This window comes from Talpa occidentalis, unplaced genomic scaffold (assembly GCF_014898055.3).
Source record: "Talpa occidentalis isolate TD23 unplaced genomic scaffold, MPIMG_talOcc4v2.1 talOcc4.2, whole genome shotgun sequence".
Lineage (NCBI taxonomy): Eukaryota > Metazoa > Chordata > Mammalia > Eulipotyphla > Talpidae > Talpa > Talpa occidentalis.
In genome coordinates this window covers 75254254-75269738 of record NW_023602073.1, presented here as the reverse complement: position 1 = coordinate 75269738, position 15485 = coordinate 75254254, and positions in this window count along the sequence as shown.

Genomic DNA, 15485 nt, shown 5'->3' with positions numbered 1-15485 from the left:
ATTTAGAAAGGCAACATGGAAAATCAGACTGCTTCAGCTTATCTTGATTGATTCCTAGATAGGTGAACTTGAGCAATCTACTTAGTTGTAACTGTGCCTCTGTATCTTTATCTTAAATTGATATGTATTAAAGTGGATTTATGGGATATTCCAGTAGCTTTCAAACTTTAGCTTGCTTAGAATCTCCTGGAGTGTGAGTCAGTAGATGGGGGAGGCGACAGAAAATTTGCATTTCTAATAAATTTTCTGTGAGGATGGTGTATTTTGTAAATGCTAGGGATATCAGTGAGTTAATCTATCTAAAGTGATTATCAAAGGACTTGGCATATTGACAGTGTGCAATAAATATGGATTGTTATTTCCTCCCCCTCATCATCATTATGAAGTAGAGGATAACATTATGAGTCAGAGGCAGGGCAGTCTCCAAATTCTCATCATTACAATAAAATAAACACAAATGGTTAATAAATAAAATGAAATGTAATCCTCATACATTGCTGGTGGGAAATAAAATACCTACCTCCACTTTGGAAACAGATTGACATTTTCTTAAGAAATCAAATATCCATGGTTCACTCATTCCATTTTGAGGTGTTTACCCAATTAAAACAAACACATATATCCATAAAGAATTGGATATGAATATTCATAGTAACTTTATTGGTAAAGCCACAAATAGAACAACACAGATGTTCACTGCCAAGTGAATGGATAAATACATTGTGTATACTCATATAATGGAATATGACTCAATAAACAATAAATAATGAACAATATACATACAATGTGGATGAATCTCCATTTTGCTAAATGAAAGAAGTCAGATAAGAAAAGAGTACTAACTCTACAAGTTCTATAAAGTTCTTAGAACATGCAAAATAATCTTCTTTTTCTGATCGGAACCATGGAAGTTGCAAGGAGAAGGAAAAAAAAAGGTTCCTGGTTTCTTCTGAAGAAGCAAAGAAATTTCACCAAACTGAAGATCAAATGCCTGAGAAAGAAGTTTGTCCCAAAGATAAGTCTAAAGGTGAGGAGGAAGCTTATCTATGAAAAAGCTAAGCACTATCACAGGGATAATGGCACATATACAGAACTGATGTTTCAATGGCCAGGTTGGCAAGAAAAGCCGGCAACCTCTAAGTAATTGTAGAACCCAAAATGGCATTTGCCATCAGAGGTATGACTGGTGAGCCAAGGGTCGAAAAGGTGTTGCAGCTTCTTTGCTTTTGCCAGACCTTCAATGGCACCTTTGTTAAGCTCAACAAGGTTTTGGTTAACATGTAAAAGATTGTGCAACCAAACATTGCATGTGCAAAGTGAAATTAGTAATTTAATTGATCTATTAACAGAGCTATGGCAAAATGAACATGAAATTAATTGTCCTAACAGACAATATTTATATATTGATTGCTCTCTCAGTAAATGTGGCATCCATCTGTGTGGAAGATCTACTAACCTGTGTAAATCATCAACAAAGGAATATTTTGATAGGAATTAGTCCTTTCATTTTAAAATGCAAACTCTTTGCTAGGAAGGACTAGATCAAAGAATCACCGGTATGGTAGACTATTCAGTAGAATGTTTTTAAAAAGAATTTAGGTGATGCAAACTGGTTCAACCACTATGAAAACCTGTGAGGAGTTTCCTCAAACTACTAAAAATGGAGCTACTATATTACCCAGCAATTCCACTCCTAGGAATCCACCCAAGGGACCAGAAAAAGTAATTCAAAAGGATACCTGTACCCCTATGTTTATTGAAGCACTATTTATAATAGGTAAGATATGGAAACAAGCCAAACGGCAAAAAATCGATGACTGAATCAAGAAGATGTGGGGCCTCCCTGGTGGCAGAGTGGGTTGAGCACCGCACTGTGAAGCTGTCCGCAGCCCCTGCAGCCACTGGTTCAGTTCCTGGCTGGCCAGGGAGAAACCCACATGGTTGGGCAGACCACTCCTGCCTCGCCCGCTGCTCTCCTCAGCAGTGTCTTCCGTCCGTCTGACTGTTCTCTTCCCCACTCTGTCTCTGATGAATTCTCTTGCCCTCCTACACCTCTGATTGTACCCCAGTACTTGTATAAATTTAAAAAAAGTATTAAAAAAAGATGTTGCATATATACACAATGGAATACTACTCAGCAATCAAAAAAGGATAAACTCATGCCATTCACAGCAACATGGATGGATTATGCTCAGTGAAATAATTCAGAAGGAAAAAGAAAAATATAGGATGGTTTCACTTACAGGAGGAATATAGGGGAACCAAGTGAGGGATCAGGGGGAAAATAATAAATAAAAAAAATTAACAGGCAGCTATAAATCAGAGACATTCTACAGGGGAGGGATCAAAACAGGGGAGGGAAGAGCACAAGGTACCATGGCAATGGTGCATGAATAAATTGGTGGTGGGAACGCTATGGGGACTACATCTAAGATGAGAAAGCAAACATTGTACAAAAATGAACAATGATGTAAAATATACATAAGTAAATAAACTATATAAAAATACCTAGATTAATAGAGAATATATACATCTCTCTCTATATAGATATGTACTACTAGCTGACGCTTTTGTAATATTTTTGAAATGTTATCACTGTATTCTGTACCCATTTATAAATAGCTATATTTCCACTTTTTTTCTCTAGATGCAGTTGTTAACTTGGTTTATACTAGAAACCCAGTTTAATAAACTCCAAATTTAATTTTAGTAGTTACAAACATTCTAAATTATTTCTAAAAGTAATTTTCAATATTTAAATGTGAATTATATAAGTGAATTATATTTTCTTAAACATGAATGACATATTTTGAGATCATATGTATGTATACTTAAAAAGATCCACAAGGTCATGTCATTAGTAAGAATCTTAAAAGTTCTAGCCTTGGAAAAAATTAAATTTGGGGTTAAGACTTAAGTTCTCTCTGTATCTGTCATAGCTCCTTCATACTGAAATTTCAGTGGTGGTTTAGAGTATTCTAAGAATTAGAGGCTTATATGTGAAATTGTATTAAACTTAGCCCAGAAATTTGGGATTATATGCCCTACCACTGTTAAGATGAAAAAGACTGTTTGGGCCTTCTCTGGAGGGGTTTATGTTCTGAATCTGTGACAGCATTACCTTCAGTTTGTGACTTGAGTTTGTGGAACTAGTTAGACGTAATACAATGTCAACAGCTGCTGTTGGGTCCATGTTCTTAGCTGAATAAAGAACTTATTTCCTGACAACCATCCTTTTCATTTCCTCTCACCTCTGAACTGAGGAGTTATAAAAAGAATGAAAATTCAGCTTCCCTATATTATTCAGGCAGCAATATAAAAATCAAGATAGGAAATAGTCCAAAGTGGTTAGACAGATTTAGCTTTTGAGTGGTCACTAATGTGAAATACATTTCCTGATTGGCTCCACCTCTGACTTCCTCCATCCCCCACAACCCTGCAACTGGGGGAAAGCTCACAGACTTCAGGGGATGGGAGAGGGTAATGCTTATATTTATTGTGTGTGTGTCTTTGTGTGTATGTGCATGATTACATGCGTGCCCAGAATATTTAATATGGTAGTCCTTAAAGGAACTAACAGGGAAGTAGATACATGTCATATAAGGTTGTGATAAGATCTATCATTTCTGAGACTGTATGGATCTCCCTTTGTTACAAGCAATTTGTAAACAGACATTGCTTTTCTCATTTGAAAGTGGAGATTGGCAAGGTTGCATCATTTGCTCTAGGTCACACAGCTAGTAGGTTGTCAACACTAGGATTTCCTTTTTTTCCCTAAATGATAAAGTGTATTTTATTTATTTTTTACATCATTGTTCATTTTTATTTATTTTTAATGATTTACTTATATGCATACAAGAGCTGGGGTATAGGCCAGAGATGCAGGGGGTGAGAGGATTCGCCAGAGACAGAGTAGGGTACAGAACAGGCAGACGGACTGAAATACACTGCTGAGGAGAGCTGTGGGTGAGAAAGGAGAGGTCTGTCTCTCCATGTGGGTTGCTCTTTGACTGGCCAGGGATTGAACTCATGTTGCAGAGGCTGCAGATTTTTTCGTGGTGCGCTGCTTAACCCCTTGTGCCACCAGGGAGGCCCCATCATTGTTCATTTTTAAACAATATTTGCTCCCCCCCTCAGGTGTAGTCCCCATAGAATTTCCTTCACCAATGCACCCATGCACATTGAAATACCACCTTATACCAGTAAGAATGGCACATATCAAAAAAAGCTAGCAACAACAAATGTTGGCAAGGATGTAGTGAAAAAGGAACTCTCCTACATTGCTAGTGGGAGTGAAAACTGGTCCAACCACTATGGAAAGCTGTCTGGAGTTTCCTCAGCCTACTAAAAATGGAGCTACCATATTACCTGGCAATTCCACTCCTAGGGATCTACCCAAAGGACACAAAAACATTGATTCACACTAGGATTTGGACCTAGGTTTGTTCTGGTCTTCAACCGGGGCTCTGAGCCTTTGTGGTTCTTCCTTTTTGGAATTGTGTCCATGAAGCAGGACTTGCTGCTCCTGGAGGATTTGTATTCAGCTGGCCAATTGATCATGGTGTAGCAGCATGTCCAGCACAGACACTTGCTGTGAGCTCATTTGGCAGAGTTGACTAGTATTTTTCTCCCTCCTTCCCACTGGAAATATGATTTTCAGTTATATATCTTAAAGTAGTAGATGGGAAAATTTACGGTGATACTAGAGGTCAACATTTATAAAGTAACTTCTTTCTCTCAAGAATTTGGAATTGTATTTTTCAGGAAATAATTCTTAGCTATTTATATTGCTACCAATTCTGTGAGATGACTTTGTTTATAACTGTATTCCTTTCATCAAATTGAGAGAAGTATGGTCTTTCTATGATTATATCAATGCTTCAAAATGATTTGTTATTCATTCAACTATATTTCCCAGACTTTTATAGATTTTATGGAAATCTTCCTAGTGGGGCTGTTATAGGGCAGCCCCGATATTGAACGGGTTGCCTGGCTGTGGGTCCTCACCCGCGCACTTACAAGGGACTTATTAATACTCCACTACAGGCACACACAAAAGGTTAATAAAAGGTTTATTTACAAGGGAAAAGGAAATAAGGAAAATGTACAACTCAGGGAGAAAATAGGGAAATAAAGTCTTTAATGCGTCCTACCCGATCCACCAACCTGGAAACCCAAAAAGCACTCTCCAAGCTGGCCGGACGCTGCAAGCTGGCAGAGAGTCAAAATGGGGGACCCCTTCAAAGCCCACGTGTCTGGCTTTATACCAACCTGGCTGCTTAACCCCACCCTCAGGTCCCAGCCACCTTCCCTTTCGTGGTGATGGGATTTGGAGTTCCCAGTGTCTTTGGCTTTGGCCTGGGGTCAGGGTGGAGTCCACAAAGCCTGTATGGAATTAGCTTTAGGACATCCTTTTCCCCCTAACAGGGTCTCTGCTTTTATATTTCCCAGGGCAGAAGACATATAGACATATAACCAGCATAGTTAATGAATTATAACACCTTTTAGTTGTTCAATGTAGGTGAAGTACTCTTATGTACTATTATGCTGTACCACTGTTGTGATTGGGAATATATCTTAGAACCAATGACAGATGAAGAGAAAATTATGCATTGGCCTTGGAAGTAGAACAGCTATTCTGTGGTGTAACTAGAGTTCAATATACATATTGTCATATCAAATTGGAATTGGGATACATTTAAAAATACTTGAATTCTTAACTTAAAAGAATTCCTATTTTAAAAATAGTTGACCTCAAAAATATTTGCAGCTGTCACTGAAAAGGACAAGTTTATATAATTGGTTTATATAACTATAAATTTATTTTTACTCATGTCATTAAAAATCTGAAAAATAATTCCAGAATTTTGGGGAGAACACATTATGAGTCCCTTAAAATGTAAACATTTAAAGTGTATCCTCTTGAAGGCAACACAAGATAGTCTTTTCATTAGAATGTCTTGTCTGCTGCTATTCAATTAATTATTTTCCGCATTTGATATTGAAAATTGGGAGTATGGGAGAAATGAGGAATAGAAGACAAGAGGAGCATTTTGCACAGTTTGATCGTGAGCTGAGCCTAATCTGTGCTGAGAAAGGTATGTAAGATTATCTTTGTGGATGACAAGTATTTACCTCTTAGGGCTCAGGATGGGCAATTTGCAGAGAATGAGGACCTAGTGAGAAAATGTCAGGCCTTTGGTGGAGGAAGGAGTTGGAAAACATGAGTTTGCTTAAATTAAATAAAGCAGGATTTAAAGACATTATACAAAGTTAGGGCTATTAGAAAAGATGAATCATACCGATTCTTTGTCACTTTCTAGAAACCATGTGTTGATGAGTCATAGAAAATGAATTATTGGAGGAAGGATGTGAATGTAACTGGAAGTTAGACAAATTTCAACATTGTTCACATTCACTGAGATGAATGACCAAACCACTCCTGCTGTGTTCGGACCCTGTAAATGGGAAAATGTGCGTTTTATATTTACACAGGAGGCAAATGACCCAACTCCCAGCTGTACACTGGGCATCCTGACCCCACTTTTTTGGGTTTGTATTTTTCTTTGTTCTATAAGTTAGCAATTTTTCCTACTTCTTATGTTAGCCTGATTACCAACTTATCTCTTCTCAGTGTGACTGTTCTGAGCTGCAGGTTGTAGTTTAGTCCTAGTTTGAGATGGTTTCACACTCAAACAGTATGCTAAGCATATTCTATGGATGGTTGTCTTGTTATTCCTCACAACAGCTCTAGGACATCAGCCCTAGAATCATCTCCATTTACATTTTAATCAATTGAAGCTCTTAACGCAGTAACTTGCCCAAGAGTGTATAGTCACTACATGCAAGAGCCAGGATTTGAGCTCCAACCTATTTGATTTAGGTTTGAGTTCACAGTTTCAATTGCTTTCCAAGGGAGATACAATTTTCTGAAGTTTTCTGAGTACTTCTTTTGTTCCAGACCACCCCATATTGCCTTGCACTCTATCTGGGGTTTTCCAACAGCTGACCTGTTAACCTGATAATTTTCTTAAGCACCATCTTCCCCTTTATCACATGCAGGCTTCTGGAAAATTGCTTCTGAATCCATAACTATCAGCTTAGTCCATTTCTTAGGCTGAAATGTTTTATTCTCATTAGAGACATGAAACTCATTAGAGACTTGTGACATAACCTCATATTTTCATTTAACAAAATGAGATAGTAATCATTTGTTTTTGCTCATATGTGAACAAATTTCTGAAATATAGTGTTCATCTAAAACCAAGTTGTTAGATTTTAAAAATACTGATATTTAGAGAATTTTATGGTATTACACAGCACATAATATTGAGAGACGTTCACAAAAGAGGAGTAAATCAAAGTAATACATTTTATGTCATCTACTGCACATTTGAGTGTAATTGATCATACTGATTTATATAAAAATGAAAAAGAATCCATTTTAAAAATGAATGTGCTCCCACCAACCATTTCTTAAATATGAAGTTGAAACGTAAGGATTTTCCCTTTTCTTTAAGATTTCTTATTTAGTGTAAGTGTTGAATGGAAATAATTTTGAGGATAGATTTAGGTGAATGTCTAGTCTCAAGTGAAACTAAATCATTCCTTTGTTGCACAGTGTTTTTCTTGATTTAGTCATGATAGAAATGAATACTTGCTTTTAACTGGAAGATTAATTGGATTAATAGGGTTTTTTTTATTAAGGACTTTCAGAAGTTCATTTCTAACAACCATAATTATTATTTTGCTATCAAAAATGTTTTGAAGAAGCTTAAGAATTATTTCAACTGATCTCTGTGAGATTGTCAGAGAGAAAAACAGGGCTGTCATTTGGATTTGTGATACTACCTCACATTATTGCAATGTCATATTGCTAAATTACAATTAGATTAGTTTTCAGGATCTTACCCCTGGCAAGGTTTGGAGTCTGATGAAATTAGGAAAAATGCAGTCTTACATAAGGGAGAAACAATGAATGTGTTCAGGTGAATGTTGCAGTTACTTTCTGATATGGGGAATTGTGATTATCTTGTTGCTTTGAATGCAATACATTTTTATAATTTCTCAGGTGGCTTGAATTAATATATGTGAATCATAATTACATACATAATATAAATTTAAGATAGCCAAAGAAACTAATTATTCAAACTTGGTCATTGATTGCCTTTAAAAAGTTCAAAAGAATTTCAAAACTTAATTATATTTTCATTTTGTATACATGTACTTCATTAAAATGTGTGAAGAACTTTCATAATTAAAGACAACAAAACTAATCAAATATGATATTAAAATAGAACTATTTAATTTCCCAGATTGTTATTGCTTTGTGTTAAAATTCTTAATTGGTAATCAGAACTAATGTTAATTAAATGTCTGTTAGAAGAACAGCACAGTCCTATAGTCTAAATTGTCTTATAAATGCTTTAGAAGTGGGTGGGGTGTAATTCTGGTAGTCCAGATGTGATCACATGTCTGGTTCTGTCTTATTTTTTCCTGACAAGTGTGGAGATGGGTCTCCCTCCCATGCTATTGTCTAGGAGCCTCTTCCTATCTCATGTTCAGGCCAGTGAGTGAAGAGATTGCCCTGTGGTGTTCTTTGGATTTGCTGAACAATGTGATGTCCTCATTCTGCTCCATGGTAGGGACTGAACTCTGACTACATTAAGGGAAAAAACCCTGGTTTATGATCATTTATTTTCTGGGGGTTTTCTCCTTTAATCCAGGAAGTGTTCAGCCCCCACTGCTTTGAGGAAAGGTGGAAGAGAAAACAAAGGTGGCAAAGAACTCAGAGTTTGTGTTCTAAGTGCAATACCATAGAGAAACTCAAAAGCAAATTTACAGAACAAGTTTTTCCTGTCCCCAGAGTAGATAAGAGATCTCCAGGTAGCATAATGGCTGGGGAAACCTCCCAGAATGGACCTCACTGAGCACCAGAGGTCCCCAGTCACCACAGCCACACCACCATTCAGGGCCCTGTGGCCCTGCTTGCTGCAGTTCAGCAAGCAGCCCCACTGTTGCTTCATAGACTGTCCAGGAGGAATGACACTCATCTGTGACTTAACACAGTTCCTAGTATTTCCCTGGCACCTTGCATTAAATATAAACATAGGCAAAGCAAACCTTTCATCTTTAGTCAACTACGTAAGTAATATAGAGACTCAAATAAATGGTAATGAAATGAAATATCTTTGGTAACTTTGGGATTTCTTAATATAGGGAATCAGTAAGATTGTCATGGGAACCAGGGCATATGACCAACCACTATCACCAGAGAAAATCAGCTCCAGAACACATTCTGTGTCAAAGGTCAGTGCCCAAGACCAGACATCCCAGCATATAGCTGGGCCAAACTGGCACCCCAAGTAAAAAACCCCACAAAAACTGAATATAAAAGAGACTCTCAAAACCTTCTTCCTGTGCAGACAATATCTCCTCACTCCTTTGCAGGATATTCAATAAATACACCTTTTCTGTCCTCCACTCTGTCTCTGGTGAATTCCTTCAGCCCTATGCCTTGGGCCAACACCACAATTTTCCCCCAACAATCTCCTGGCAAATTCCCACATTAGTCAGTCACAGTGTCCATGATAACAGAAGACATGCCTCTGGGTCAGAGATGAAGAACTTTGTTATTCATGGCACAGCAAGCAGAAGGTTGTGTTAGTTCCACTTGCTCAAAGTCCCATGTGGGCAATGTGATATGACTATCATTACAGATGAAAAGTCCTGGATTTAGGGGGTGCAAATCAAATGGGCATAAACATGCCTGCCCTTTGTTTTACAGGGAAATACCATATCTAATTTCTAGGACTTATCAGTGTACAAATATCCTCGAAAAAATGCCGTTAATACTACTTACGATATGAGGAAAAAAGAGAGCTGCCCTGAGAAGTGACTCCTAACTGTGTTGTGATGAAAATCTAGTTAATTAGAAGTTTCACAATTGCAATTAGATCCATATTTTTAGTGGATGAGTCACTTAATATGCTATCTTTAATATTTGGTGTCCTCATTGATGAAATTTAATGTTTTGATATTTGCTCTGGAGGAGACAGAAAGTCATTAGAGGGCTATGAGCTAAGAAGTGTCCTGGTCTTATTTTAAAACTACAGACTGGAAATACCCTGGTGGAGAAGTGCAAGAGAAACAGCCATGAGAGCATTTAGTAGACTATTGCACTAATCTAGAAAAGAGTAATGATAATTTGGAACCAGATGAAGAAAAGTGATTACATTTTAGATATATTTTGAAGGTAGGATCAATAGAATTTACTGACAAATTAAATAAGGAATACAAAAAGAAAAAAAGGACCAAGAATTATTTAAGGGTTTCGTGCTATGCACTTGGAAGGATGAAATTTCCATTTATTACAGTGTGAAAATTATAGGAGAAATAATTTTGGGGGAAAGGTAAGACAGCAATATGGGATAAGTGTTAGAGAGTTTACTAAATATTCAAGTGGAGTTGTCAAGTTAGTAGTTAGACGTAGGGGGAGATGTAAATATTGAGATACTATTTAAAACTGTAAGGGTAGAAGAAGCCACTAGTAACTAGATAAGAAAGTGAACCAGTCTAATGATTGATACTTGAGACACTCCAAAGTTGATAGAGACAAATTCAAATGAGGGTAATAGCTCAGCCCTGGGCTAGGGAAGGTGGAGGTACTACAGACCTTACAGACATTCTCTGAGACAGCTTGACATGTATCTTCATGAAGACTCAACTTCAAAAGAGTCATGAAGAATTCACAAACAACTGAAAGGAACTCTTAAGTCATTCAAGGACATAAAGACCAGACTAATATCAATATTATTTACCAACTAATCAGTTTACCCAAAATTGTGTAAAAAATATGCCATTCCATACTGCCTGCAGTTCTACTCTGTCTTTTCACTCTTCTTGACCCTGCCTACTAGATATGTGTTAGATTTTTTGCAAATAAATAACTAAAGAGAGTGCCAAATAACTATCTAAATGTCTGAGTTATTCCTTGGCAATGGAGCAATGAGAAGAACTATCAGAACACAGGGTGGTGGTATCTTAGAAACCAGGTAAAGACAGAATCTTGAGAAGGTAGGTGGTATTGATAAAGGGCAGCAAGGGGTACTAAAATTTTCCAAGGACACTGCCCAAATAGTTTACCATTAACTGTGTGAGTTCTTCACCTGCACACATAATTTCAAGATTACTCAGGCTCAGAGAACAACAATGGGATTTATTTAACAAACCAGTGAAAATCAAAGATTTACTGAGGCCAAAAATGGCCATTTACCTCACCTAAAGCCATGTCCAGTGTTTTTCAGTCATAAAAGCAGTTAAAATGGCGTCTTCCCACCACTGAGGGCACAGAACTCCTCTCTTGAACAGCAGGCCATCTGTCCAAGATGCCATCTTCCTGCCACTGTGGACACACAGCAGCCAGACTATAAGCCAGGTTTCAACTCACAAAGAAAACAAAAGGCACTACAGAAAATGTTTCATGTGCTGGCGAGATGCCCCAGCATAGCACCAGACAAACAACACTCAAAACAGTAGCTACAGCAGCCAAATGACCCGACAAACAACCATACTCACCTATTTCAGTAAGACGCCTGTCTTCAGGTCTTCGCCTTCTCTGCCAGGCCACAACAGCAACAAAACCAGAAACAGTTTTGGTTGCTCAGCTACTTTTAAAGCCTCCAAACTTTTCCTCTCTGAGGTTGACTGTTCAAAGCCTTTACATTCAGAGGCCCACAACAGCTTTCTGAAAGATCTGTGGGGTGGCAGCCAAAATCTACTGACCCCTCATGCTAAATCTCAAAACAATGAGTCAATCTGCCCCCTTCTGCAGTCACATATTTTTTATCAGTCACTCCACCCCTTTTTAGCATTTTCCCTGGGGCTATCTATCCTCACCAGCAATCCCTTCCAGGGGGCACCACCTATAACAGTCTATGACTTCAACTTGTCACAGTATCAGCCATGTTAAATACTGCTGAAAAGTTAAGGGGGAGGGGGGTGATAACTCAGAATTGAATTCTGATTAAATAGCTTTGGAGATGAGTCCAAGGTTTCAATGAAGTGTGTGTGTGCGCACATGCGCTCACATGAGTGTGCATGTGCATAGGGGTGTGTGGGAATGGGCTGGTGGAAATCAGATAACAGGTACAATCTCAAGAAGTTTGATTGAAAAATAGGTGCAAAGAAATGGGATATTAATTAGTTGTGTCAATACTAGATATGTACTTTTTTTTAAGGTGGAAAAATTTACAGCATGTTAATGGGAATAATCCCATTATTGTGTTAATGGGAATAATCCATTAGAGGAGGAACAATTAATGATGTCAGGAAAGGTGTGGTTGAGAATGTAAGATGGAAAGTATCCGGCACACACATGGCCAAGCTGGCTTTAAAAGCAAGATCATATATAACAGGAATGCAGGCAGGGAATATGGGCACAGACACATGCTAAGTGGATAGAGACAGTCATGAGAGAGCATAGAAATTTCCTCCCAATAGTTTCTATTTTCTTATGAAGTAAAAATAAGAATGACAGTGGGCCTCCCTGGTGGTACAAGGGATTAAGCACCACACTACAAAGCAGTCTCACTTTCTGCAGCACGAGTTTGATCCCCGGCTGGCCAGGGAAAAACCCACATGGCAAGGCAGACTTCTCCTGTCTTGCCCCCTACTCCCCTCAGCAGTGTTTTTCAGTCAGTCTCCCTGTTCTGCTCCCTACTCTGTCTCTGGTGAATCCTCTCACCCCCTGCATCTCTGGCCTGTACCCTAGCTCTTGTATGCATAAATAAATCTTTATTAAAAATAGGAATGAGAGTAAAGATGGGGGTGGGGGTGCAGGGACTTAAGGTTTGAAGAGAGAAAAGTTGCAAAAAGTGTTCACAGGAACAGGAAAGAGAATGTGCTAGTAAGCATATTTGAATTTCCAGGTTGCTTTAAGGACTACTGAACACATTTAAATTAAGATCAATCAGCATAGCTGAATATTTTTCTTTAGTCATGTTTAACTTCACAGATGGAGAATTAGGGTTAGGCAGAGTTGTATTTAACCAAGGTGGGTTGCACGATAAGAGTATAATGAAGAAAGCAAGAGATTTGAAGCTGTATACAGGCAGTTGATTACAATAATGAGCCATAGATATGGAGGAACTTTCTTCATTAAGGTGGCAAGGGACAGTGAATGGTGAAATTTTGGGGTTGTACATCTACTGTCATTGAAATATTTGGGGGGCAGAAGCAGAGGGATTGAACTAGAGATAAAAGGTGGCAGTCAGAAAATTGAAAATGAAGGAGAGGCAGAAAAATCTAAAAAAATCCCAGTAATGTAGGAATAGACTCTAGAGAACAGAAAATGTAGTTTAGAAATGGGCAAGAGTCATAATTATTCCTAGATCTAAAGATGGGCTTTCCTAATGGGCTCTCAGTAGAAGAATCAGATCATCACTTTTTGTTTTCTTTTTTATGTTCCTGAAATCAACATCTGACTCCATAGATTTAAAATTAGATTTCAGAATGAGAGAATTATTGCTGCAACCAGTCACCCTTGGCCATGTTTGTGTAGAACTTTTGTGTCAAGCTACCTCATGGTTAGTTGAGCAGTCTAGGAGCTCTCTGCCCTTGTGGAATGGACTCGAGGAACAGGAGGTAGGCCTGAGGGGATGGCAAGCACAGACCGAGGACATGGTTCTGGCACTGGGAATAGCTCAGTACCCCTTTGTGAGGCCAATACCCTTTAAAAAGGAGCACATTGTGACTATCCTATATTGCATAAATCATACTGTGGGTGAAAAAAAAGTCAGTTGAGTTTGTTTATTTTAAAGATTTATTATTTTAAAATTTATTTATGCATACAAGAATGGGGTGTAGGCCAGAGGTGCAGGGAGTGAGAGGATTCACCAGTGACAGAGTGGGGAGCAGAACAAGTAGATCTACTGAAATCCATTGCCAAGGGGGCAGCAAGTAAGACAGGAGAGGTCTGTGCCTTGTGGATCAACTCCCTTATCAGGGATTGATGGAGTTCATGCAGCAGTGTCTGGCAATAGCTTGATAGCACTGAGACTTTAACCCCTGCGCTACCAGGGAGGCCCATAAATTGAGTTTATATCCACACAATTGCTTCATTTATAGTCAGTCACAATGTCTATATCACTCTGGAATGAAATAATTTTCCATTGCACTTTTTTTTTTAAGTTAATAGTTGTGTTTGCAGTGACACACTCTGAGCCGGTGCTCAGCTATCCTGGCAATTACAACACATCCTGGGTGATCTATAGGATGAAATGCCAAGGTACCAAAGAATGTGTTACTGTACTGCCCTCTGGTGGTTTAGTCATAGGATTACAGCTACTGTACTGCCATATGTAGAAAGCAACATTCTGCACTAACTTAGTTATAAGGGAACTTTTCACTTTTGTTACATTAGAGAATGCATAAAGAGCCATAATATCACACTATCTCTTTTACCCTGGGAAATCATGAACTAGGCCCACCAAACCCTACCAGAAGATCTTGCATTGAGTCTATGGAAACTATGGAAACTGAGTGTCTTTGATCTTAGAAGGTTTTCAAAGTTGTTAGAATTAGATAACGTCAAGAATGGAATGAAGTTTAAGACAATTGACTCCAATTCAGTCATTTTCCACTTGAGAAAAATGTTACAAAATTTAAATATCTTGGTTGAGCTGCTGCAGATAACTTACAGAAGAACTGAAGCTAGAACACAAGTTTCTTGCTGGTGGGGATCTTTCTTTCCTACAACACACATATTCAATGGCGAGAGTGCTTAAGGTCTAGACTGTTACCAAGAACACCCCTTACATTAAGTTTCACTGCTCTCACCACTAATGCCTGAGTTCAATCCCCAGCCAGGAAGCTAACCCACATACGGTGCAGCAGACCTCTCCTGTCTCACCTGCTGCTCCCCTTAGCAGTGCATTTCAGTTAATCTGCCTGTTTTGCTCTCCATTCTGTCTCTGGTGAATCCTCTCACTCTCCCATGTCTGGTCTACATCCCAGATCTTCCATGAAAAAAACAAAAACAAAACAAAAAACCCTTACAGCATACATCACATTCCAGGTGTACTGTATATTTTTTTAGTTTCTTCTTTACATAATTCCATTGTAACGCATTATGCTTCTTCTTCTGTCCAGTCCATAACTCATCCTTCCAAACCCTCAGCCCTCATCTCTATTCAGCAAGAAAAATGACTCTAGCTATTCATTATTTCAAGACACAGTTGAAGCGTGGTTCCCTCTGATGATGCTTCCTGCATTAGGCTAGGTGTCCTGTCTTTGTGCTAACTCAGAATCATGGACATTCCTCTGTATTGGTCCTGCCACTTTACAGTTATATGTCTGCTTTTCTTATTTGCTCCTCTAAGTGAATGGAGTCAGGGCTCAACACAAAGCTTACTGGGTCCTAATACGTGTTCATTAAATCTTTTCAAGGACAAATTTTTTTATATATCAAAGTCTTCAGTTTCAAT